At 42.0% G+C, this 25,742-nt stretch overlaps 1 protein-coding gene across 1 annotated transcript in view; it reads left to right on the top strand.

Annotated features, from left to right (window-relative positions):
• The first annotated feature begins 2,254 nt into the window (after positions 1-2,254).
• LOC101721507 (protein FAM163A) overlaps positions 2,255-25,742 on the top strand; it is a 116,675-nt gene continuing 93,187 nt past the window's right edge. Inside the window, exon 1 of the mRNA XM_004853318.4 lies at positions 2,255-2,975. The gene's annotated coding sequence lies outside the window, so the exon portion shown is untranslated. The remainder of the gene's footprint in view (positions 2,976-25,742) is intronic.

Below are 25,742 nucleotides of genomic sequence, written 5' to 3'. Positions count from 1 at the left end.
GGGGGTTTTTATTTAAACCATAAAGATACAACAACCTGGTTGAATCTTCAGATAAATTATGCCGAGTGGGGAAAAAAATCCAAATAGAACACAATATTTTGGAAATGGAAACAGAAACAGTAAGTGGTTTCTAGCAGGTAAGGATGGGGAGAGGTGCAGAAGGGAAGTACCGGCTACAGAAGGGCAGCATGGGGGATTCCTGGAGTGGTAGAAAAGTTCTGAATCTTAACGGTGTCAATGTCAGTATCCAAACTGTGATGCTGTACTATCACTGTTCAAGATGCCACCACTGGGGAAACTGGGTAAAGAATCTCCCTGTATTTTGTCTTACAACTTCAGGTGAATCTATAACTCAAAATGAAAATTTCAATTTTAAAAAGTACCCTTAATCAAAAAATACCATGAAATAAGTAGAAGATATTTTCAGTCTATAACTGGCAAGAGCAGGTAGCCAGAACAGATGAAGAGCTTTTATGAATCAATAAGAAAAGGTCATTAACTCAATAGAAAAATGAGCAAATATTTGAACAAGCACTTTACAAAATAGGAAATTCAAACACCCTTAAACTCAGGTAGAAGTGGCCAACTTCATTAGTAATTAAGGATATGAAGTGAGGATCACAATGAGTTACCATTATACATCCACCAGATTGACAAAAAAAAGAAATCTTAGAATATGTTTTGCCAAAGATGTGGAGCAACTTGAACTACCATAAATATCTGATGGGAATGTAAATTTTTTTTTAAGTTTTTTGAGACAAGGTTTCACTATTAGTTCAGGCTGGCCTTGAACTCACTATGTAGCCCAGGTTGACCTCGAACTCACGGCAATCCTCCTGCCTCAGCCTCCAGAGTGCTGGGAATACAGGCATGCGCCACCACGCCCCGTGCGGGAATGTAAATTTTATTAGCACTTTGGAAAATAATTTGGCATTCTCTGATAAAGCTAAATATAAGCACACCCCATACCCCAGCAATCCCACTTTAAGGCATATATATATATACTAAAGAGAAGTTTGCACTTATATACCAAGAGATATACACAAAAATGTCACTAGCAGTATTATTTGTATAGCCCCAAGCTGGAAAGATCCAAATGTCTATAGTACCAGAATACACAAATAAATCTGGACATGTTCATACAAGGGGACATTAAGCAGTGATGAAAATGATGAACTACAATTACACGCAACAAAAGTGGCTGTCTTCCACAAACATAACCACATTAAAGCAGAGACATACACAAAAATATTCAGACTATGGCATTCAATTCATAGGAAGTTTAAAACAAGCAAAACTGTAGTGTTTACGAATGCATTACAAATTGATAAAACTCTAAAGATACATAGGAAAGAACTGGCATAAAGTCCGTGTAGTTGTTACTTTAGGAGGAAGGGAAGGAGTTATGAAAAGTAATAAGTGGAGAGAGGAGGTTTGGGGTGCTGGGAATAACTTGGGTGGTGATCACACAGGAGCCTGACCTACAATGATTCACTAGGCTGCCATGTATTCACTTTTCTGTGTAATGGTTAATAGCGAAATCACAGGCCCCTGCTATTTCAGTGTTTTGCCTTTGAGAAGAGATGAGATGAGAGAGGAATTTAGGTGTGAGATTTGACTATGCTAAAAAAAGAAAAAAAGATGGCTCATGAAAATCTGAGTTCAATATTTGAAACCTGTGAAGAGAGAGTGTGTAAAAAAGGGCAGCGTTGAAACAGTGGTAGAGGGGGTGAAATGACTAGGTGGTTTGCCTTTGAATGTCTGTTTAAAGAATAATAATGATGATGAGTTAGGTCAGAATAATGAAGGTTGCTCTGGGTGCTACATTTCTTACTCCTCTCCTTTACAAGTTGGATATGGGTTCAGGGTCCATGGTTTTTCATGTTTTAGAGGGATTTTTTGGTCTTGTTTTTCAAATTGTTATTATGATGACCTTTGCCTTGAGCCCCTACTCTGACTATCCTGGGTGTGAAGAGGAGAACATATTTGATGTAGTGGAGACACTTTCCTTGGGTTTGTACTGGGTAATCCCATCTCTGCCCTCTCCTGGTCTTCCATCCAACCAAGACTGGAAAGCAACATTAGGAGAAAGGTGAACAGACCAGAACAGGCGAAGTTTCAAACTGAGACGTTTTGGAATCACTAAAAAGAGTCAGTTTCCTTTCATCTCAACCCGTCCTTCTTCTCTAGATCAGAAATTCAAATCACCACTAACGTTTCTCTTCATGTTGAGGAGTTGCTTCTTTCCTGCCTTTCCCCGCCAGGTCTCGCCATCTCCACGGCAGGGACATCCAGGTGTCACTGGGCTTCTGAGAAACAGTGTGGCTGGAAATAGGAAAGCAGGTGAGCCTTCCTTGGGGGTGGCTGTCCAGGCGGTCTCTTTCCAGTGCACAGCGACACACTCTGGTCCCCGAGATGCTCATTCTCTCAGGATCTTCCGTGCTGGACCTCCTCGTAGCAGCAGAGTGCCCTGCAAGGAGGAGTCCTTCGGGCGCCTGACTCCCGAGTTTACATTTCTTATGCAGAAAGGCAGCGGAGCTGACGGAAGGGTCTTTGGGGAGCCCCGCTCTCGCACTGCACCCCTTCCTTGCTCCAGGGCAATCGCCTCTCTAGTTGGGGCTCTCCTAGGATTCCGGCCAGCGCCAATCAGGTCGCTCGGCGCCTGCCCCCAGCCCGGCCACCTGGAGGAGCGATGAGGTCTCGGCTCCATGCGGGGTCGGCCTCGGAGCGCCGGAGGACAGAGGAGCCTCACGTGGGCCGCCCCGCCGCCGGCGCCCGGAAGGACGCGTGCAGACCCCGTGGGGACAGCGTGGGAGCCGCGGGAGGAGCGGAGCTTTTCAGCTCGGCGCCGGGTCAGATCCCCTCTCCCGCCGAGGGACGGAGGGAGGGGGCGAGGCGGGGCCGCCGCGCACCCCACGGGCCGCGAGCGGATGCGCTGGGCGGCGGAGCACCTTCGAGGGCGCCTCTGCACCCAGGTAAGCGCGGTCGGGAGCCCCTCCCGGCGCCGGCCCCCACCTTGACAGCGGTGGTGCCCGACTGGGTCCGGTAGGCGCTCGGCCCTGCCTCTCCGCTTCGGGATCCGCTCGCTCGGACGCGGCCGGTGTGGGGCGTCTCCTGCCTCGAGGACAGGCCACAGATGGAAGTGCCCTTGCCTCGGGTCCAGACTCGAGGGATCGCTTTCCCCGGGCCGCCCCGAAGCCACCGCCTCCGCCTGTCCTCACGGATCGGCCCGCAGTGCCTCCCCCCCACCCCCGTCAGAGCTCACGGGGACGCGGCCACTGCGCCTCGGCGCCCGCGACCACCCGGGGCCCTGCGGCGGGCCGCGCGGGGAGGCCGATCGCCGCCGTCGGTCAGTGTGACCATCCAGGTCCCTGCGCGCGACTTGAGGTAGCGCTGCCAGCTGGGCTTGGCTTGCTGGTGATTTTCTCGAAGTTTTAAATAATAACGAGGGCCGACGTGCTTTCGCGGCTCCAGCGGGGCCGCCCAGCAACGGGTCTTGCGAGAACTGGCGTCTCTACCCGGGGCCAGGACCGCCAAGGGCCGACGCCTGCTTACCGTATCTGCCAGACGGGGAATTCGGACCCTGCCTCGGGGCAGAGTCCGCCTGCTGCTGCGCCCGGCCTCTGAGGTAGCGGCGGGCGGCGGGGCTGGGGCGCTCTGGGCTCGGGACGCTGGAAAGCCTGCGCTCCGCTGCACCGAGAAGGGTTTGGCCCAAGAGCGAGAGCAGGGGTCGAGTAGAGCACAGTGACGGGATGGGGGTGGGGGCTTCTGTCTGGTGGGCGTGGAGTGGGGTTTCGGGAGGCCTGGAACGGTGGCTTTCTCGGATCTCCGGGACGGGGAGGGCAGCGAGAAAGGGAAGGGAGGCAGATCTGTGTCCGCACCCGTGGTCTACTTTATACCACCGTGTTTTTCTGTCATACAAGGGGATTCCTATTCACTCCGTCAAAGTGTAGAGCTCTGGAAGTTTTCGCTTCCTAGCAAGTTTGATGTGGGCGCAGGTATCCCACCCCCAAGCTCAAGTGTGCAGTTGAGGCACATCCCAGTCTGTGTGGCTGCTGTCCCTCCCCCAGCCTCGGACCCCACTGTTGTCCTGGCTGGAGGTCTGAGATCTGGGGTTAGGGGTGAGGCTGGCTAGGGGACAGATTCTGGGGAAACAGCAGTGTAACTGGCAGAGACTGTTGTCTTCTCAGTTGGATCTCTGGACCATGCTTGGTCCTTCAGCATCTGAATCACTCATGTTTTATACCTTGCAAGAGACAGTGAGGAGGGACTTTCAGACCTTGTGCGCTCACTTTGCTTGAGATTTACTGGAGTTTGAAGTCCTGTGGGGTGAAAGGCAGCTTCCTGTCTTGTACTAATGAAGTATGTGGTAGCCATAGATTCTGATCTTGCCCCCTCTCTGCAAACTGGCAGAGGCGGACCAAAGGGGAGAAAGAGCAAAGGTACATTCTCTGAAAACAGTTGTAATTTCTCCGGCCTCTCTCCAAAGGGTCCAGCTCCCGTGCTAGTACATATATGGAAATGTTGGCTAGTACTTATATGTACATATGTGTCACTTTGGCATCCAGAGAGAGACTAAATGTGGCCCTCGTAGTTCAGCTGTGGCGTATGAAAGTCAGCAGCAGCCCTCTCCTCACTGTTCCCCACTCAATGAAGAGGCACAGCTATAATTTCCACCAGCCTGGGGATGAAATGAGACAGGACCACACCTGAATGGGAAACATGTGCCAGGGTCACATGCATGGCTAGAAACCCTGCTGGTTCTGACTGGTAGCATTCCTGCTAGAACTAGACATCTGCCATGGGTGGCCTTGGAAAGGCAAGGCACATGGACTATTGTGCTGCTGGGAGAAAGTCCCTTATGTTTTGCCCAAGGATCTGTTTTATCTCCAGCTTGCCCATCAGTAATTGGAAATGAGTGGTGTCTTGGTCAGCGTACAAACATCATCTGTCAGCAGGGGAGCCTGGCCTAGGAACAGCCCGGTCTTCACTCGAGGCCCAGGGGTGATTGTAGTGATCTACTGCAAACTTTACAAAGAGCCATTTGGTTCTGGCTGGGCAATTTCAGGGTCTGTTAATTGTGAGAAGTGCCCTGAGGTTTGAATCTGACCTGGTGATTGACACTGATAAAAGCTTATTAGGGCCAGGAATTTAGCTCAAGGGTGCTGCTGCCTGCCTCGCAAGCATAAGGTCCTGAGTTTGATCCCTAGTACCAAAAAAAAAAGCTTGTTAAGTGTCTTCTGTGTGCCAGATAAAGTCTGATGAACTCCATTTGTCATATGAAGAGACTGAGTTTGGGGTGGTTAAATAATTTGCCAAGATCATAAAACTAGTAAGTGGAAGAGCTATAGTTGGAGCCCAGGTCTCTCTGGTTCCAGTGTCCCTGTTTTGTCCACAGGGCCACTTTCTTCCCATTAAGAACAGACACATGAAGTCTGTTATTTGTAGATTCAAGAAATGTTTGTGACCCCATTAGAATTTAGGGAAAGTGCTGGCTTGGGAAACCTAGATTGTCCTTCATTTGCCTTAACGTGTAAAATGAAAACTACAGTAACATACATATTTACCTTTTAATTAGCAAATAATAAAATGATTGATAAACTGTTGATGAGGTTCTAGAAAAACAGACACTTTCATATATTTGTGGCAGGAGAGAAAATTGGTACAAGTTCTTTGGAAAACACCTGTCCAAATTAGAAATGCTTGTGCCATCTGACTCAGTGTTTCCATTTTTAGGAACTTAACTTGCGGTTATACTTGCTTATGAGCACAGACATATATACATTGCAGCACTGTTTGAACTATGAAAGAACAACCTACATACTATCAAAGGGGGCTTGTACTTTGTTCAGATAGTCAAATACTGTCCTATTTATCCATAGAAAAAGAACTGGGAAATTCACGATATACTTGGTATGGAATATTTTCCAAGGTATATGGCTAAGTGGAAAAAATGTATATAATGTTTATGCTATGCTACTTTTCATGTTTTAAAAGAGAAAGATAATTATATATATAAAACCTAATAATAGCCATTGCCTCTGGGAAGAATGGATCTTTTAAATTTGAACCATGTGAATATGTTAACCACTTAAGAATCCTCTTCCCCTGCCCTGTGCCTGACATGTTCCATCAAACACTTCTCCTGCTGAACAGTATGGGGCAACACACATCACTTCCTTCAGGTTGCTTGAGACCACACTGGGCCCGTTGTGTCTGGCCAATCCAGAATCCTTTGAAATATGCAGAATTGTGCTTAGAAGGCTGGGGAGAAGAGTTGTCTTTGGACAGCAGACTTTTCGAGCTGGTTAGGCAACCTATGGTCATCTAGCCTTAAAAAAAATATTAATAAATAGAAACCACCCCCTTCTTAAGTTGCCCTGTTTTTCCCCTTTACAGGACAAAGTGTCAGCAGCTAGATAGCACTGAATAAGGAAACAACTGGACATCAGAGGAGAAGATTTGTAGGGTATCTATTTATGGTGTTACATTTGGACCTTTAAAAAGGAGAGGAAGAGAGAAATGCTTAAAAGGGTTTGAAAATTACTCTGGGGTCTGGGGTTGTACTGACTTCAGAAGGAAATTTTCACTCCCACAGTCAGTGTGGCTCTAAATCACCATCTGGTTACTTCTCATCAGTACAGATGCCCAGATTAGTTGCCTTGACCCCCAATTATGCCTTTCTGCCAATCACCCAGCCTGAAAGTCAATGAATGCATGGAGGGGATGGGTGGGTATTAAATATTCCCTTTCCTTTCTCAGGTGGAACAGGCTGTTAAATAATAAAAGCATTGGAAGACAGACTTGCTTCCAGCCAAGATAGGTTCTCCAGCTTCAGTAGGTGGAAAGCTTTCACTGAGAAATGTCTGTGTTCTAGTCACTCTGCTAAGCACTCTGCCTAAACTTGGCTCACTTAAACTTGGATGTGTGAGAACTTAGGCTCTTCTCCATAAAGCAATATGTCTTTTTGCTCTCCCTTCACTGACTTTCTGTTGTCTGCACAGTAACCTGCAATAAAGGTACCATAGCATCACTGGGAACACACAGACTTGGTTTGAGTTATAACAGCAGGTGGCTGAGCATTGTGGTACTTTAATGGATGAGTTGGACTCTTTGCAATATGCAAAGGTTTGTACAAGACATAGTTCAAGGACAAGGCAGTCGTTACTCTTGGTTTAAATTTTCATCTCTCTTCCATCTCTGTGTGTATATGCTAGGGCTGGGGCCGAAAACTGAGTGTGTGATGTTTCCCAGGGAATGGGGAGGGACTGTCATTGTTTTAGTCCAGACACTAGTGGTGTGGAAGGCTGTGAAGACGGGCCTGTGAGGTCCTGTGTCTGCCCACAAAGAGAAAGGTTTGGGCGGGGGGGTGTCCCAAGTCCCGGGTCGGGATGAGAGTCTGTTTTCTGTTTGGTAAAAACAGCCCGAGATCTGAGAGCCTCCTTCACTGCAAACTATTTCCTCCCACACAGCTTGTTGGCCAGGGCTCACCTTTGACTCTCTTTCCACTTCAGAAAGAAACAGCTTGAATTTTCCCCCAAATAAATTCCAGAGCACACAGGTAACTGATTTTTTATGTGCTGTTGTTGTCCACAGGAGTGGAAGCAAGAGCTGCACAGGGCTCTCAGCCAAGGCTGCCAGAACCCAGCCAGAAGGGGGAAGGCCAGATAGCCCCACTATTAAAAAAGAAGAAGAAGAAGAAAGAAAAGCCAACCTTATAACCAAAAGAGGAGGCAGGAGAGAGGGAGATAGAGATGCTTGGATAGCATACTGGTAGTGGGCAATCAATTTAACCCACTTGAATTCAGCAAATGTCTATTGTTCAGTATACTGGGAAGAGAAAAGATGAGCAAGGCGTGGTTCCCAGGCTCCAGCTGTCCACAAGGCCATGTAGGAGAACATTCGCATCAGCAACAGGCCTCTGGAGACTTAAGATGGAAACTCTGGGGGTACAAGTAACATGTTGTCAGGTGCAGAGGGGCTAAAATGAATCACACGCTGACCCAAGTACTTCTGGTAGACTATTGAGGTCTTCTTGAAGGAGGTAACTTTTGAACTAGACCCTGACAATAAACAATGATTTTGATAAACAAGCTCAGGAGAAAGGGTGGAGCTAAGAGAACAGCTTGGGCAAAGGCATAAGGTTCTAGAATGCGGAGCACTTAAATGTTAATAGTAATAGTTTTATTGATTATCTAACTTCTGCCACAGATATAGTACATAGCTGTTTTTCTTTTCAGTATTCCCCAGGGTCTCCTGTATACTAAACAAATGCTATACCTCTGGGCTCCATCCTTATCCCTTTTTATTTCTAGTTTTTGAGGGTTTTGCTAAGTTGACCAGGCTGGCCTTGAACTTGTGATCCTCCTGCCTCAGCCTCCTGAGATTGTAGGCATGTGCCTCCGTGCCTAGAAATCACTGTAATTTTGGAAGAGGAGGGGGTAAAATTAACAGGGCTTGATGATGGTTTACATATTAGAAGTGAAGCCCACAGAAATATAAAACTGTAACACGTTTATAACAAGTTCATTTTACTTTTGAAAACGGCAACAGATGATATGCTAGATAGGTGGAACTGACGTTCTGTTTCATCAAACTACTGCCTCACTATGACTTTTTTCAGTGTGGAGGCAGCAGAGCATAGGAGCAAGAGCACCAATGATGAGGATCATATTCTGCCTCACCATTTTATTCATTTGCTGATGCACTCATTCCTTTATTCCTGCATTCAACAAATATGATTTGTATATCTGGCCCAAGTACTTGGCTGACTATGAAGAGAGAGAGAAAAAAAGAGAAGCCATGGTTTCTCTGCCCTCCAGGGACCTGCCATATGTAGAAGACATCACAGGAGAAGGCTCTAAATGCCATAGTAGAAGCAGGGTCAAAGGGGTGTTTGAAAACAATATGTTCTCAATAAATAGTTGCTAAAATGAATAAACAACATAAGAAATAGTATCAGATACTACTGAGAGAACAAACCAGAGGACTAAAAATACTTCTTTGGATTGTCCAGTGGGTCTCAGAAAAGCACTGAAATCAGAATATTTTCAGAGTATACTGTGAAATATTCACATATTAAAATGACTGAAAATATAACTTTGAATTCAATCAAAGGCATCGTATGCTAGATTCTACCATAGGTACCAACTCTTAAGAAAACTAGACAAAAGATTCAAATTTAACACAATCTTAGTACACTTGTTTTCTATGAATTGCGGAAAGACTACCAGGATTCTATTTTAGTACAGGAAAGCCTCAGTCCAGCTGGTAGAACACCAGGGCTCCAAGGGAGAGCAGTTTTGGCAGTTTGAATGTTGTTGATAGATTTAGCAAGGACGATTTCAGCAGACTAATGAGGCCAGAAGCGAGATAGGGTTGGGCTAAAAAGTGAGCACTGCATTTTCAAGATATTAACATTTACTGAATGTCATTGGTGACACAATGTTGGTGGGGGATGGGAGGTAATCAAAGTCCCAGCTGCCATGAATCTTTAAGTCCTTCAAGGGAAACAAATTTGACATGAAACAAATGTAAAATGAAACAGTGACAAAAGCTATAAAGTAAAGGCACATGGTATTATAAAGAGTGTTTAATAGGAGATCTGACACCATTCATGGGGGAGCTGGGAAGTCATCCTGAAACAGTGGTGATTGAGCTGATTCCTGAAGAATGAGTAGGAGCTAAAGAGGGAGAAGAAGGATAAGATAAAGTTTGTATGTGGTGGGGGAAGTAAGGGCGTTGCTCTCTGATGAAAAGAAGAAAGTTGAAAGATGGGTAGAAGGGGAGGCAGGATGGAGAAAGAAGACTATTTTAGAATGCATGTGATACAAATTGAGAGAAAGGATTTGGTGAAAGGAGAAAGGGTAAGGAAACTTGAGGAAGATAATAATATTGCAGCACTAATTACCTGAGGGCCCACTTTCTTATCTGTAAAACAAGATTAATAACCATGATATCTACCCCATAGAATTGTGGCTACCACATAGAAAATAATCAAGCGTGGGCTGTTATTTTAACTTTTATCCTCATTGCTAATGACTAGCACAGTGCTGAACACATAAAACAATTCACCAATTCTTCCAGATTGTTATCTCAGAAGTAGATGGACATCTCTGAAGCACTGATCTCATTCTTCTCTCAGCACCTGGAAGCCTTTCCACTACTTAATGCTGAGGGATTTCTATGAGCTGCTTAGCCAGAGGTAGTTCTATTAGGAACTTAATCATGTGGGCAGGGCACTGAGCCAGGGTAAAGAGAGAAGAGGTTCAATTAAGTCAAGAGCCCAGTCTCTTCTGACCTCACTTAAATAAGACAACAGGACATCTTTGGAACTCATTCTTTTATTCCTTTTCTAATGACTATTGAAGCCAAATTTGAGCCAGGCCTGCACCTGGGGCTGAGGCACAAAGATGAATAGGAATGGTTCCTACCCTTGTGCAGTGGGTCTGCTAAGGTAAATGTTGTATGGCTGTATCAAAATGTGCTGGGAGCACAAGAGAAAGAGCCCCTAGTTATGTCCACTATGCAGAGAAAGCTTCCCAGAGGGCTAGTGTCTGAGTGGGGACAGAAATGAGCGCCTTTGCAGATAAGCAGGAAAATGACCCTTCCAGGCAGAGGAAAGCTTAGGGGACCCAAGGAATGGCAAGGGGAACTGGGAACTGCATGTATCCAGTAATGGTCAGTCAGCACATGAACTGTCAGGTTATGGAGATTATAGGCTGGACAGCAGCCCGGTGTTCTGCCTGCTGGTCTAAGGACCTTAACTTGACCCTGTGAGAGATGTGGAGCCAATGGAGAATTTTTTTATTAATGCCTATTAATTTTACAAAATATTGGGTTTCAATATGGTATTTTCATACATGCATATAACATATTTCGGTCATATCCATTCCCTCATTACCTTCCTTTCAACCCTTCCCCTTCCTTTAGTCTGTTCCTTTTGTCTAATAATAATCTCTCTTTTCCAACGTAGATTTTTTTCATTAAGTTTATCGGTACATTTTAGGTGTACAATACAGTTACATTTGATCTTGTATGTTTACATGATGTATCTTGGTTCTTGTTTTTTCCCCATTCCCCTCCCCTCCCTTGACCCCCTCCACTTTTCCCTATTTACAAAGACTTTGTTTCCATGGTTTTCCTTTTCTCATGTTTTTTCCTTTCCCTTCTTTCCTTTCCTCTACCCCTCCAAATTCCCCTAGTCCTTTAGAAATTTTCTTCCTATTTCACAATATCAGTTATACATTTTGATTCTTATTTACACTTTTAGTTTTTCGCACCAGAAAAACTATTCAGTATTTACACATGTGTGTCCTATTTATTTCACTTAAGAGTATGGCCTCAATATGCATCCACTTAGCTATAAATGACTCTAGTTTCTCATTCTTTATGGCTGAGTGGTACTCCATTTTATAAAAAAAAAAAAAAAAACCCACATCTTCTTTATCCAGTCTCCAGTGGATGGGCAATTGGGCTGTTTCCAAGTTTTAGCTATTACAAACTGTGCTGCTGTGAACATGGGTGCACATATATCACTGTGGTATGATTCTTTTAATTCTTTTGGGAAGATAACCAGTAGAGAAATACCTGGGTCAAATGGGACTTCCAATCCTACTTGTTTGAGGTATCTCCATATTGATTTCCACAGTGGTTGCACCAGTCTGCACTCCCACCAATAATGGAGAAGGGTTCCTTTCTCCCCACAGCCCCACCAGCATTTGTTATTAGTTGATTTCATGATAGCAGCCATTCTTTCTGGTGTGAGGTAGAATCTCATCGTTGTTTTCATCTGCATCTCTCAAATGACCAGTGATGTTGAACATTTTTTCATATATTTATTTGCTGCTTTTACTTCTTTGTCTGAGAAATGTCTGTTCATTTCAGATGCCCATTTTTGAATTGGGTCTTTGAATTTGGGGGGTCTGATTTTTTTCAGTTCTTTATATATTCTAGATAGCAGTCCTTTGTCTGAGGTATAGCTGCTAAAAATTTTTTCCCACATTGGAGGTTGTCTCGTAGCTCTGTTGGTGGTTTCTCTTGCAGTGCAGAAGCTTTTTAATTAGATGAGATCCCAGTTGTTGATTCTTTGTGGTAGTTCCCGTGCTATTGAGGATTTGTTCACAAAGTCCTTTCCTATGCAAATGTCAAGAGTTCTACCTAACTTATCTTCCAGCAAGTTTAGTGTTTCTGTTTTAATATTTAGATCTTTAATCCACTTCAATTTTAGTTTAGTGCATGGTGAAAGATAGGGGTCTAGTTTTAATCTTTGGCAAGTTGAAATCCAGTTTTTTCAACACCATTTATTAAAGAGGCTATCTTTCCTCCAGTGAGGATGGCTATCTCCTTTGTCAAAGATGAGGTGGCTGAGTGTGTCTGGAGTTGCTTCTGCACCTTCTGATCTGTTCCACTGATCCTCAGGTCTGTTTCTTTGCCAGTACCATGCTGCTTTTATCACAGTGGCTTTGTAGTACAGTTTCAAGTTGGGAATTGTGATACCCCCCTCCATGACCCCGTTGCCTAGAATTGCTTGTGCTATTCTAGGTCTCTTGTGGTTCCAGATGAACTTTTGGATTGTTTTCTCTGGTTCTGTGAAATATGCTGTTGGGATTTCAATTGGGATTGCATTGAATCTGTATAGCAGTTTTGGAAGTATGGTCATTTTCACTGTATTGGTTCTTCCTACCCAGGAACAGGGGATGTATCTCCATTTTCTTATATCCTCTTCTATCTCTTTTTTCAGAGTGCTGTAGTTATCACTGTAGAGGGCTTTTGCTTCCTTTGTTAGATTGAATTCTAGATATTTCTCTTTTTTGGGTGCTATTGTGAAAGGGATTGTTTCCCTAATTTCTCTTTCAGTGAGTCTGTTATTTGTGTTCGAAAAGGCTGTGATTTTTGAGTGTTGACCTTGTATCCAGCTACTCTACTGAATCTGTCAATTAAGTCTAGAAGTCTTATGGTGGAGTTTTTAGGGTTTTCTATGTAGAGTATCATATCATCAGCAAATAATGAAAGTTTCACTTCTTCCTTTCCTATCTTTATTCCTTTTATTTCTTTGTCTTTTCTAATTGCTGTGGCTAATTTTTCTAAAACTATATTGAACAGGAGTGGTGACAGTGGGCATCCTTGTCTTGTTCCTGATTTTAGCATGAAGGTTTTCAGTTTTTGACCATTTAATATGATATTGGCTGTTGGTTTTTCATAGATAGCCTTTATCAAGTTGAGATAAAGACCATCTATTCCAATTTTCTGCAGGGTTTTTATCATGAATGGGTGTTGCATTTTGTCAAATGCTTTTTTGCATCTATTGAGATGATCATATAGTTTTTGTCCTTGACTCTGTTAATACAGTGTATTACGTTTATTGATTTACGTATGTTGAACCATCCTTGCATCCCTGGGATAAATTCGATTTGGTCAAGGTATATGATCTTCTCCATAGCCCTCTGTATTCTGTTTGCCAGTATCTTATTGAGGACCTTTGCATCCATGTTCATCAGGGAGATTGGCCTGTAGTTCTCTTTTTCTGTTGGATCCCTCCCTCATTTTGGAATCAAAGCAACACCTCCTTCCAGGAATGAATTTGAAAGCATTGCCTTCCTTTTAACTTCATTGAAAAGTTTAAAGAGTAGTGGCAATAGTTCTTCTCTAAATGTCTTGTAAAATTCGGCAGTGAAGCCATCAGGCCCTGGGCTTTTCTTTGTTTGTTAATTTTTTTTTGTATCAGGGATTGAACTCAGGACCTTGCACTTGCAAGGCAGGCAGTGGAACCACTGAGCTATTGGTAAATTTTTAATTACGTTTCCAATTTCACAGATTGTAATTGGGCTGTTTAGAATTTTTATGTCTTCTTCATTCAACTTTGGTAATTCATATGTATCTAGAAATCTGTCCATTTCTTCTGTGTTTTCCACTTTATTAGAGTACAGGTTCTTGAAGTAGGTACTGATGATCCTCTGGATTTCTGCTGGATCTGTTGTGACTTCACCTTTTTCATTCCTAATTGCATGGATTTGAGCCTTTTCTTTCCTTTTTTTGATAAGGTTGGCCAAGGGTTTATCGACTATTTATTCTTTTGAAAAACCAAGTCTTCAATTCGTTGATTTTTTGTATCATTTTCTTAGTCTGCATTGTGTTGATTTCTGCTCTGATCTTTATAATTTCCTCCCTTGTTCGAGCTTTGGGTTTGTCTTGCTCTTGTTTTTCTAGGAGCTTAAGATTCAGCATTAGGTTGTTTATTTGAGCACATTCTGTTTTCCTAGTGTGGACATTCACTGCTATGAATTTCCCTCATAGAACTGCTTTCATTGTGTCCCATAGATTTCTGTATGTTGTATTGGCATTATAATTTATTTGTAAAAACTGTCTAATTTCTTCTTTAATTTCCTCTGTGACCCATTGGTTGTTCAGAAGTATGTTATTCAATTTCCATGTGTTTGTGAAGTTCTTGTGGTTTCTTATGCTATTGATCTCCAGTTTAATTGCACTATGGTCTGAGAGTATATACAGCATAACTTCAGTTCCTTTGCATTTACTTAAACATGTTCTATAAGCTAGTGTGTAGTCTGTTTTGGAGAATGACCCATGTGCAGCCGAAAAGAATGTATATTCTGATTTTGTGGGGTGGAACATTCTGTAAATGTCTATTAAGTCCATTTGTTCAAAAGCTTGGTTCAGTTCTAGTATTTCATTGTTGATTTTTTGTCTAGATGATCTATTTGTGACAGCTGGGGGCCAGGGATTTAGCTTAGTTGTTCCACCACCTTCCTCACAAGCACAAGGTCCTGAGTTCGATCCTCAGTGCAAAAAAAAAAAAAATATATATATATATATACACACACATATACACACATACACACACACACACACACACATATTTGTGACAGTGGGGTATTGGTGTCCCCCACTACAATTGTATTAGTGCTTATTTGGTTTTTCATGTCCCCTAATATTTGTTTTGTATAGTTGGGGGCATTAGCATTTGGTGCATATATATTTATGATTGCCATCTCTTCCTCTTGGATTGTTCCCTTTACAAGTATGTAGTGTCCTTTTTTGTCTCTCTTAATTAGTTTTGGTTTGAAATTTCCTTTGTCTGCAAATAAGATAGCCACCCCTGCTTTTTTTCGGGTTCCTATCTCATGGAGAACTGTTTTCCATCCTTTTACTTTCAGTCTATGACTTTCTTTTTGAACTAGGTGGATTTCTTGTATACAGCATATTGTTGGGTTTTGCTTCTTAATCCATTCTGCCAGTCTATTTCTTTGCATTGGTGAATTGAGGCCATTAACATTGATGGTTATAACTGATATGTATTGACTTATCATTGTCATGTTATTTTCCTGTTGTTGGTTCTTTTTTATTTTCTTCCTCTCCTTTTAATTCTTGCCTTGCCTGATGAATTTGCTCTGTTGAGCCTCATGAAGTTGTGACCTTCTTTATCTTTTTCTAGGATATTGTTTAGAATTGTTTGGAGTGCTAGTTTGGTATTCATAGTTTCTCAGGTGTTCTTTGTCATGAAAGTATCTTATTTCCCCATCAATTTTGAAAGATAGTTTTGGAGGATACATCAGTCTAGGTTGGAGGTTGTTTTCTTTTAGTACTTGAAATACCTCACTCCAGGCTCTCCTTGACTTGAGGGTTTGTGTTGAAAAGTCTGCTGTGATTCTGATAGACTTTCCTTTGCATATGATTTGTTTCTGTTCTCTAACTGCTTGTAGTATTTTTTTCTTCTATTGGGTTTCCATGATCTTGATTATTATGTGTCTAGGTATAGATTTTTTTTATCATGGCTAGTTGGAGTCCTATATGCCTCACTTACGTGTATGTCAAATTCTTTTGCTCTGTTTGAGAAGTTTTCTGTCATTAATTCTGTGAACAGCTTTGTTATGTCATTTGTACTTTCTCCTGCTTTTTCATGGACTCCTATCAGTCTTATATTATTCTTCTTTGCATCATCTAGGAGCTGTTGGATTAATTTCTCATGGTCCCATACTATTTTTAAGAGATCTCTCTTTTTGTGGTCACTGACTGGCATCCTGTCTTCTACATCTGATATTCTGTCTTCAGATTGGCTCAGTCTGCTGTGTATGCTTTCAATAGAGTTTTTAATCTCCTGGATATCTGTTTGAATCTGTTTCATGGATTCCATTTCTTTCCTATGTTGGGCATTTATGGTTTCCATTTCTTTCCTATGCTGGGCATTCATGGTTTTCCATCATAGTCCTGAGCTCATCTATTTTTTTATCTGTTTCTGTTCTAGAATCTCTAATCATGTCTTTCATTCTGCTCACCATTTCTGTAGTTATCTGGGAAATTATTTCTGTTTTGAATTTTTCTAGGGCCTAATTCATCTGTTTTGTTACTTCCTGTGCTATCAGTTCAGGTTGTCCAGGTGGTTGATTATCAGACTTTTCCACCTCGTTTGCCCCAGAATATGCCTTTGGTAGGGTGGAAGTCTGGGTTTGTGCCCTGCTTATATGTCTTCTCATTTTTTGTCTTCGGTGTTGTCCTTGGTTCAATTCCTGGATTGATACTTCAGTATTGCTTATTGTAAGTATCTTTGTTGCTTGTATTTAGAACCCTTATGGAATGATTGCTTCTCAGAGGTGTCTCCCAGATATAGCTGATCTTTAGGTTTTGAGTCTCTAATGACTCTGAGGCTATCTCATTTTCCTTATACCAGGAAGGACAACTGATTAGATCAATCACAACACCTTAGTTCAAGTGATACAATCAGCAACACAGTAGCATCAAGCACAGCTTAGAAAATGACAATTTGTGGTAGTTATTAATCTATCACCTTTAACTGTGTAAATTAAATAAAAATCGAAGACCAGCCCAACATATATGTTTATAGTGAATAAACTCTTCAATATAGCAACTTTACCCTTCAGGATGGGGACTTAACTCAGAAGGAGTTGGGGAGGAAGGGATAGATAGGTAGAAGAGTAGGGAAAGGTTAGCAGTGAGGCCAGAAGACACAGGAAGATCACGGAAACTCTAGGAAACTGTTGAAGACAAGAGGTAAAGACAGAATGAAAGAACAAATACAAGAACAGAACAACATAACAGCAATAGGGAGGCTAGAAACTATTTATTTTCCTTTAAGAATAATGTCAATTGAGACAAGGAAAAAGAGAAGAAAAGGAAAAGAAAGAAGAAATTTGAATTAGGGCCAGAACAAGAACAAAAAGGGAGATTAAGAACAACGTGAGACAGTGAGGGAATGAGAGAGAGAGAGAGAAAAAGAGAGAAAGAAAAGAGAAAAAGAAGAAAAAAGAAAAATTTGAAAAGAGTAGAAAAAATTAAAAATAAGAGAGAAAAAAGTAGTTTTAAAAAGAACAAATAAAAAATAAAAATGAAGGGCCTTCTTCAGGGTATGTCTCTGCTGTCACAATAGACAACATGGGCAGCAGTGTGCAGCTGTAAGTCACTGAATCTCAGCAAGCCAGTAGCAGACCCATGAGATTCAGGCAGATTTCTGGCTTCAAGTCCCAAGTTGAGCTTCCTGTCCTCCTGCAGGGTTGAACTCTGCAAGGTTCTACTGTAGGTTCCAGTTGCCCTTCCCCTGAAGATAGTCCAGGTTCCGAGGGGAGGTGATGATCCCTCCAACTTACCCAGTATGGTGGTCTGGTGTGCCTTTATTGCAGAGATTCTCTTCACTTTTCCAGTGGGCTTCAGTTTTCATCAAAGAGCCTGAGAGAGGCCCTCTTCTGTTGTTCACTCCTGCTCTATCTTCTAGAGCTCAGGACAATGGCCTTTATGACCCCCTGTGCCTCTGTAATGTAGAACCAGGTACCGGCGCAGCCAGGAAGCCAGAGGTAGGGGGAGGGAAGAGCCTGGCTCCATGCAGCTGAGGTCCTCACCTTCTGCTCCTCCAGTGTAGATTTTTGAACAGAGGCATTAACACCTTCTGGTTTATATGTCAGAAAGATCACTGTAGCAGTCAGTGGGAGAGCACTTTAGATAAAGGAATTAGGAGAGATGGGAATGGAAGATGGAGTGGGTACCAAGATTCACTATAATCAGTGGCAGAATGATTGTCAAGAGATTGTGAAGGTAGTGCAATGAGGGCTGACCGGAGAGAAGTTCCAGTAAGATGGTCCCAAGGTATGACCGTAGTGGTAAGTGAATGAAGTAAAAGAAAAAGCCACTGGCCTTAAGGAAATAATGAAATTTGAGGCTAGCATGTTACAGAGATCATGTTTGTGAATGGCAAAACTTTTTAGATTGATGGCAGAATTTTTTACGAAGGGGAAACAACTACTATTAAAGTTCTCAGTGAGTGAGAAATAGTCAATAATGTGGTGGGGGTTAGAATGAAGAATATTAAATAGTGTGGCCCTCAAATGAGTAAGGATTTTTTGCAAGATAATGGAAATCGAGCAGTCTAGACTCTAATTCTGGAAAGCAGAATAGATTCATGAAATACTTTAACTGTTGCTTCTCATTTCCAAGGTAAAACAACCACCACAAAATAGGTAAAGCATGTTTCCAACATTCTCAGACACTAAACACTGCTTCATCACCATATACGATCTTATAGATCGGTGTACATAGATTCAAGATATCCAAAGGTAGCTGCAGCTTTCATGGTGACACTACAAACCATGATGATGTCCTTGGTGGAGGAACTGTACCAGGTCCTCAGAAAACTATTCCCAACTTCTTTGCTGAGATCTTAGTGCTACTGAGCATATCTGTCACTAAGGCAAAGGAATTACATGAACAACACTCTTCATCATCAGATGCTGGTAATTCAGTGTCAGCCTTCTCTTAGCAGATAGGTTTCATTGCTGCCTCATTTTTGTTGTGGGCATCTACTGTATACCCAATGCTGTGCTGTGCACATTGGAAGATTCAGCAAAATACTAGACATGATCAGTGCCTTCAAAGATCTAATTAGGAAAGCCAGACTAGCACATATGCAACAATAAGAAGCACTAAATGCCTTATATAGTTATACTAATGCCTTATACAGTAGAGTTGGGTATAGTCTTAAAGGAGGTAAGTGTATTGCAACTGTCTAGTCAGGAGTTAGTTAGGAGCCAAGTGAAGACAATGGCATTAAAGAAGAAAGAAGAAAAGAATATCCTATGCTGTGGTTTGGAAAGCATCCCCCAAAGGTCCATGTGTTAAAGATTTGGTCTAAGGTGGTGCTACTGGAAGGTCATGGAACCTTTAGGAAGTGGGGCAGTAGAAGGGCCTTAGGTCACTGGTAATATGCCCTCAAAAGGGACTGTGGGGTCCTGGTCTCTTTTTCTTCCTCTTTGCTCCCTGGCCATGAGGTGAGCAGTTTGTTCTGTCACATACTCCCTATTGTTGTCATCTGGCACCCCAAGAGAAGCCCAAAGTAATGGGTCTGCCCAGTCCTGGACTGAAGCTCCAGAATTGCAAAATAAATTAACTCTTCTTTTTATAAATCCATTATCTCAGGTATTTTGTCATAGCAATATGAAATTGACTAGCAGACTGTGGAAACATTTAAGAAATAAAATGGTAGAACTTGGTGACTGGATGTAAAGAAAGATTAGGAGATTGGGATGACTCACAATTTAGTGAATTTGGAGACCGAGCAGATGGTGGTTCCATTGGTTGAGGAGAAAAACAGGAGAAGTACTTTGGGGTAAAAAGAATGTTTCAGACCATTTGAATTGGAGACTCCTTTGGGATAGCCAAGAACATAGTGTCTGGGAGCCATGTGGGGAGTACAAGTCTTAAACTCAAGGAAGGTTCAATGATCTATCCAGAGATCAAGCTTTGGAAATCCATAAGCATGTTGAGTGTTTATGGCAGATGTAGTGGGCAAGGATAGAAACCTGGGAAAGGTTTTTGAGGCAATTAATCAGGAGGGAATGGGCAATTAATCAGTAGGATATAAGTTGAACCAGGAAGGGTAGTGTCATGAGTTGCTGCAAAGGAGAAAAGTTAAGGCACAAGAAGTTTGAAGTGGGAGTGATTAGTCTATACAGTTTGGGAGGGGAAATCTAAGGCTCATTTAATCTTTATCAGAAGCAGTTTCAGGACAGCAAGTAGGATGACTAAATTGTGAGAAAGTTGAAACACAAGTATACACACATCACAGAAGTGTAGCTCTGAATGGGGCAGAGAAATGTAGCAATAGCTGGATGATTTTTTGGAGGTGTAGAGACTAGAGGTGTAGACTTTTATTCCTAGGACCTTTTTTTGGGAAGGAGAAGAGAGATCATTGAGATGGTCGCCATGGGGAGAAGTGAGGATAAGTGAAAAGCTGTTTTTTTCAGAGTGGAGGAAACTTGATGTCAATGGGCTGAGAGGATACAGCCAAGACAGGAAGAGAGGAAGATATAAGCAGAGAGAATACTCAATGGAGTATAGTCTGAGGGGAGCAGTAGGAGGTGGATCTAGACCACACATGGGAAGCTAGACTGACCAGGATAAGGAATCTTTCAGCCTTCAAATGTGGAGTAAAGAGTGTGAGGGTTACAGTGATCCTGGATAAGATTTCAGTTAAGCTAATGATGGGGTCAGGAAGCTTGAGTAGCTTACTCCTAATGTCATGAGTTTCCTCCATGATGTAGACAAGGTTGCCCGCAAAGCATAAGGAGGCCAGGCTAGAGGAGAGGATGAGAAGAAAGGCGAAGATCTGGAGCAGTCTCTAAGGGGAATAAAAATATTGTGGACTAAAGGCTTTAAGTTTTTTGAGTTCAGGCAATTGAATAACAATGATTGTGTTTACAGAAATGGAAGTTGTTTTGAGGAAATGCTAGGGATGTTTTGAGGCTGTTAAGCTCAGGGCAGTGGCAGGAAATCCATGTGAACAAGTCCTACGGGTGTCCAGATGATCTCTGGGTACATGGTTGCTAAAAGCTAGTGTGGTCTCTAGCCTCCAGACTTTGCTAACAGAGCTGTTTAGCCCAGCTGCTGGGTAGACTCTTGTGGTTACATCCTCAGACAGAGGCGGTGGTGAAAACAATTAGAAGTTAACATGCTATGGGAGAGTCTCTAAGTGCAAAGTGATACAGGCTCACAGATGTTGACATTATCACTGGATTCTTTTTTTTTTTCAAACTATATATACAACTTTATTTTAATTTTCAAAGCTTCCATGAGGCCAGAATGCGGAGAACACTGTTTAAGATAATAACATAGAAACATATATCTTTACAAGCATTGACATAGTCTTAGCATTGATGCAGAAGTCTCAAGTTAAATATTCTAGCATCTGCTGACTCTCATCACAGAGTAAGGCTTACTATCAAGAAGAGGAACCATAGAATCGTCTGTGAAAACTGCTAATGAGCCAGTACAGAGCTTTCTTCTAGAACTAATGCCTTCCTGATGGCCACAAAATTACGAAGGCAGGCACATAAAACATCTGATTAAATATACCACTATTTTTTTGTATTAAATTCTTTTATTGGTACATTGTAGGTATACAACACAATTACATTTCTCATTGGGAACTGTACCTTACATAATGCATCTTGGTTCTTATTTTTTCCCCATTCCTAGCCCTCCCTTCACGCCCTCCACCCTTCCCTATTTACAAAGACTTTATTTCCATTTTTTCCATTTCTCAGCATTTTTCCTTTCCCTTCTTTCCTTTCCCCTGCCCCTCCCACTACCCCTACCCCTTTGGACCTTTTCTTCCTATTTTACATTTTCGATTATTCATTCTAATCATTGGTACATTTTAGGTATACAATATAATGACATTCATCATTGGAAATTTGCACCTTCACATAGTCTCTCTTGGTTCTTATTTTTCACCCTTGCCCAGCCCTCCCTTCAACCCCTCCAGTCCTCCCTATTTACAAAGATTTTGTTCCTAGTTTTCCATTTTCTCATATTAATCCCATTCCCTTCTATCCTTTCCTCTAGCCCTCCCACTTCCTTCCCCTTTGCCCCTTTTCTTCCTATTTCACATGACCTATTATACATTTAGTCCTTATTTACACTTTCAGTTTCTCACCCCAGAGAAACTATTCAGTATTTACACATGTGTGTCCTATTTATTTCACTTAAGAGTATTGCCTCAATGTGCATCCACTTAGCTATAAATGTCTCTAATTTCTCATTTTTTATGGCTGAGTAGTACTCCATTTTATTAAAAAAACCCACATTTTCTTTATCCAGTCTCCAGTTGATGGGCATTTGGGCTGTTTCCAAGTTTTAGCTATTACATAGCGCTGCTATGAACATGGGTGCACATATATCACTGTGGTATGATTCATTTAATTCTTTGGGGAAGATCCCCAGCAGTGGAATAGTGGGGTCAAATGGGACTTCCAGTCCTAGTTCTTTGAGGTATCTCCATCCTGACAAGTATCCTGTGCAGCATCCTTGACCTGTACCCACAAGGTTCCAGTTGTACACCCCACAATGTGATAACTAAAAATATGTTGAGACATTACCAGTTATCTCCTTGAGAGGCAAAATCATTCCCCTAATTGAGAGGTTAAACATTATTATCAGAGCTGGAGATTTAGCTCAGTGGCACCGTGCCTGCCTTGCAAGCACAAGGTCCAGAGTTCACTACATGGTACCAAAAAAAATATATTATCAGACACATAATCACAAAAATATTTATTCAGTGCCCATTTTATGTTTAACATGTAAGACACTGACTTATATAGCTTAAAATTTAATAAAGACAGACACAAAATTGTAACAAAGTGAAGGAGTTGTGAGTCTGTAAGATGAGGTGTAGAATTTGATGCCGTCTGATGAAAGGGAGAGAGGCAAGGAAAACTGGAGAAGGTGGCATTTCAACTTCTTTTTTAGAAACACTTAAGTAAAGTGAAGAGGGGTGGATGGACATGCCAGACCTAGTATAACCCTACAAAGACTCAGAGGATACCAACAGCATGGCAGGACAGACACTAAATGCCAGCCCAGGGACCGATGAGAAGGGAGACTGGAGAGGTTGGCAAGAGCCAGATCATGGCAGTAATTATAACCTTAGGGTCTCAAGGCGCTACTAGTGGCATGGTGACAGCAGGAGCAAATGAGAGGAGTGGGATCTCTGGCACTCAATCTAGTCTCCTCCAGTGCACTGCCTTGAAAGATTGCAATGGCTTAAGACCTCTCAGTTTTCCTCTCTCGTATGTCCTACAAAGTTCCCCACATCTGCCTCCAGAGTGTCCTTGTCCACTCCCCTCAAGGTATACCAAATAACATTTATTTTACAAAACTGCCATGCTCTTCCATGCCATTTGCCCTCACAGTGCAGCTCCCTAAATCCTAATAGGAGAAAACACAAGCTTGTTCTCACAGTTAAAATAATACTGCATCAATCACTTCCCATTGCCCTAACAAAATACCTAAGGCTGAATACTTTAAGAAAAGAGGTTTATTTAACTCATGATTTGGGGGGCTGAAAATCCAAATAGCCCTGAGCTGGCTCTAGCAAGGCCCTCCCCAGCTGCATCACATCATGGTGGATGGCACCATGGCTGGAGCAGATGTGACAGGGGAGCTCACACAGCAAGACAGGAAGTCAGAGAGTGAGTCAGGGGTCAAGGTCACTCTTTCATAACAACTCTCTCTCAAGAACTAACCAGGGTCCCACAAGAACAACATCAGTTCCTTTTGAAGGCAGTGCCTTCAGTGATCTAATTACTTCTCATTACCACCCCCCCTTAAAGGGTCTACACCGCCGGCCAACAGCCCCACCTTGGGGACCAAGCTTCCAGCACATCAGCCCTTAGGGGACATACTCGAACCATATCCAAACCATAGCAAGTATCAGCTGAGATGTTTAATAACACAAGATTTCTTTAGTAAACTAGCAGTCACTTATTTTGGTGTAGAAATATACTATGCATGAAAAGATAGTCATGCTATTGTTAAATTATAAAACAGCAGGTGCCTCTTGTAACCTTACTAAGTGTAAGTGTGTATGTTAACCATGCTTACTTCCAAGTGGACAGTTATAAGGAATTTTGATTTTTAATCTTTTTGTTGAGGGGAGAGGTGCTAGGATATACTACTAAGCAAGGACTCTACCACTGAGCTATGTTCCCAGCCAATTTTTCTTTTGATTCATGTAATTTAAATTTTCTAATACACATTTTTCTTTTGGAGACAGTCTCACTATGTATTTCAGGCTGGCCTTGAACTTACTATATAGCCCAGGCTAGCCTCTAATTCACAACAGTCTGACTGCCTCAGCCTCCCAAATGCGAAGATTACAGGCATGTGCCAACTGACCCCAGCTCTAATACACAACTGTTACTTTTATGATAAAAAACAAAGTTGTTCCAGAGATCTGGCTGGCAATGTTCACAAGAGCATTGGCCTCTGGCTGGTTACCGTGACTGCACGCTATAGACAAGGCAATATTTTCCTCCAGAAGGACTGCAAGTGAGACTAATTCATTAAGTGCCTTCAGTTCCAATGACAGGAGCCAGGAAAGCATAAAGTCTTGTTACTACGACAGCCGGTAGCCTTGATGTCTGTGTGTTTATTTATTAACTGGACTTTATGTATCTATCCTCCCACAAGCTCCAGCAGCCTGGCAGCTGACCTTGATAGAAATCACATTCTCCAAATGGCCAAACCAAACAGTCAGAACAAAGACAGGTCCCTCTCACCAGAGGGACCACGAATACTGTCCTAGGAAACAAAATAAAAAAGAATATTCACCCAATTGTGAAGTGTTAGAAGAAAGTGTTGAGAAGGAAACCAGATAGCTGGATCACTTTCTTTAAGCTGACAATTATTATATACCTTTTGTGTGTGTGTGTCGTATATACATTTTCCCTTTTAATCTTCAAAACAGTTCTGTGAGAAATTCTTCCTATTAGAGCTCTTGAAACTGAGACTCAGAAAAAATGAAAAATTAGTAAATGGCAAAGCTGGGGTTTTAACATGGCATTTTCTGACCACCTCCCACCCCTCTGCTTTGTTGTTTAATCAATACTTCCCACATGCAGGGAATTTCAAACTTGGAAAATGTCCTATTGATTTTGGCTTAGAATTTACCCAGCAGGAAGAAGATGCCAGATGCTCTTGTTGAATGCATGGATGAATGAATGAACAAAAGAAAGAATAATTTTAAAGGGTCATATAATCAGATCAAGGCAGGGAGAGATAATCACATTAAAGTCCTATCTCATAGATAGTTGCTACAAATTAGTGCAGCAAGGATTGGATACTTCTTTCTGTTTCCTACTCAAGATTTGTAAGTATACAAGGGGTGATCAAAATATACAGTGAATGTTTAAATTTCTTTAAAAATGTATTACAATAAAAGACACATTGCCATTAATCCCTGTTGAAATATTTCCCCTGGTTTTGAACACACATACGTATTGCATTGTTCTTGCCACTTTCTGAAGCAGTTCTGGAAATCTTCTTTTGTGAGTATCTTTATGAGGTACGGTAAAAAATATTTGGTGAATGCTGCTGCCCAGTGCCGTCCAACAGAAAGGCAGGCTTGTAAAACCATTATAGTGTGACCCTCATCTGCTTTAGTCACCAGATCTGGCATGGTGAGACTTCTGGCTCCTCCTGAAAGTCAAAATGACCATGAAAGGTAAACACGTCAAATCAATTCAGGACACTGAAACAGCTGTGACAGTGCAACTAAACACATTTAATGAAAAAGGGCTTCCAGAACTGCTTCAGAAACTGGCAAGAAAAATGAATTGTGTTCAAAGTGAGAGAGAGGACTGAGGAAGATTAATGGCAAAGTGTCTTTTAGTATAATAAAATATTTTACATTTTTACATTTATATTTTTTACATTTTTAACAT

Source organism: Heterocephalus glaber, unplaced genomic scaffold, assembly GCF_053883595.1.
Source record: "Heterocephalus glaber isolate CG9 unplaced genomic scaffold, H.glaber_assembly_v1.0 deba00001600, whole genome shotgun sequence".
NCBI classification, from domain to species: Eukaryota; Metazoa; Chordata; class Mammalia; order Rodentia; family Bathyergidae; genus Heterocephalus; species Heterocephalus glaber.
The sequence above is the reverse complement of the archived record's forward strand: the minus strand, read 5'-3'. Positions and strand labels throughout refer to the sequence as shown.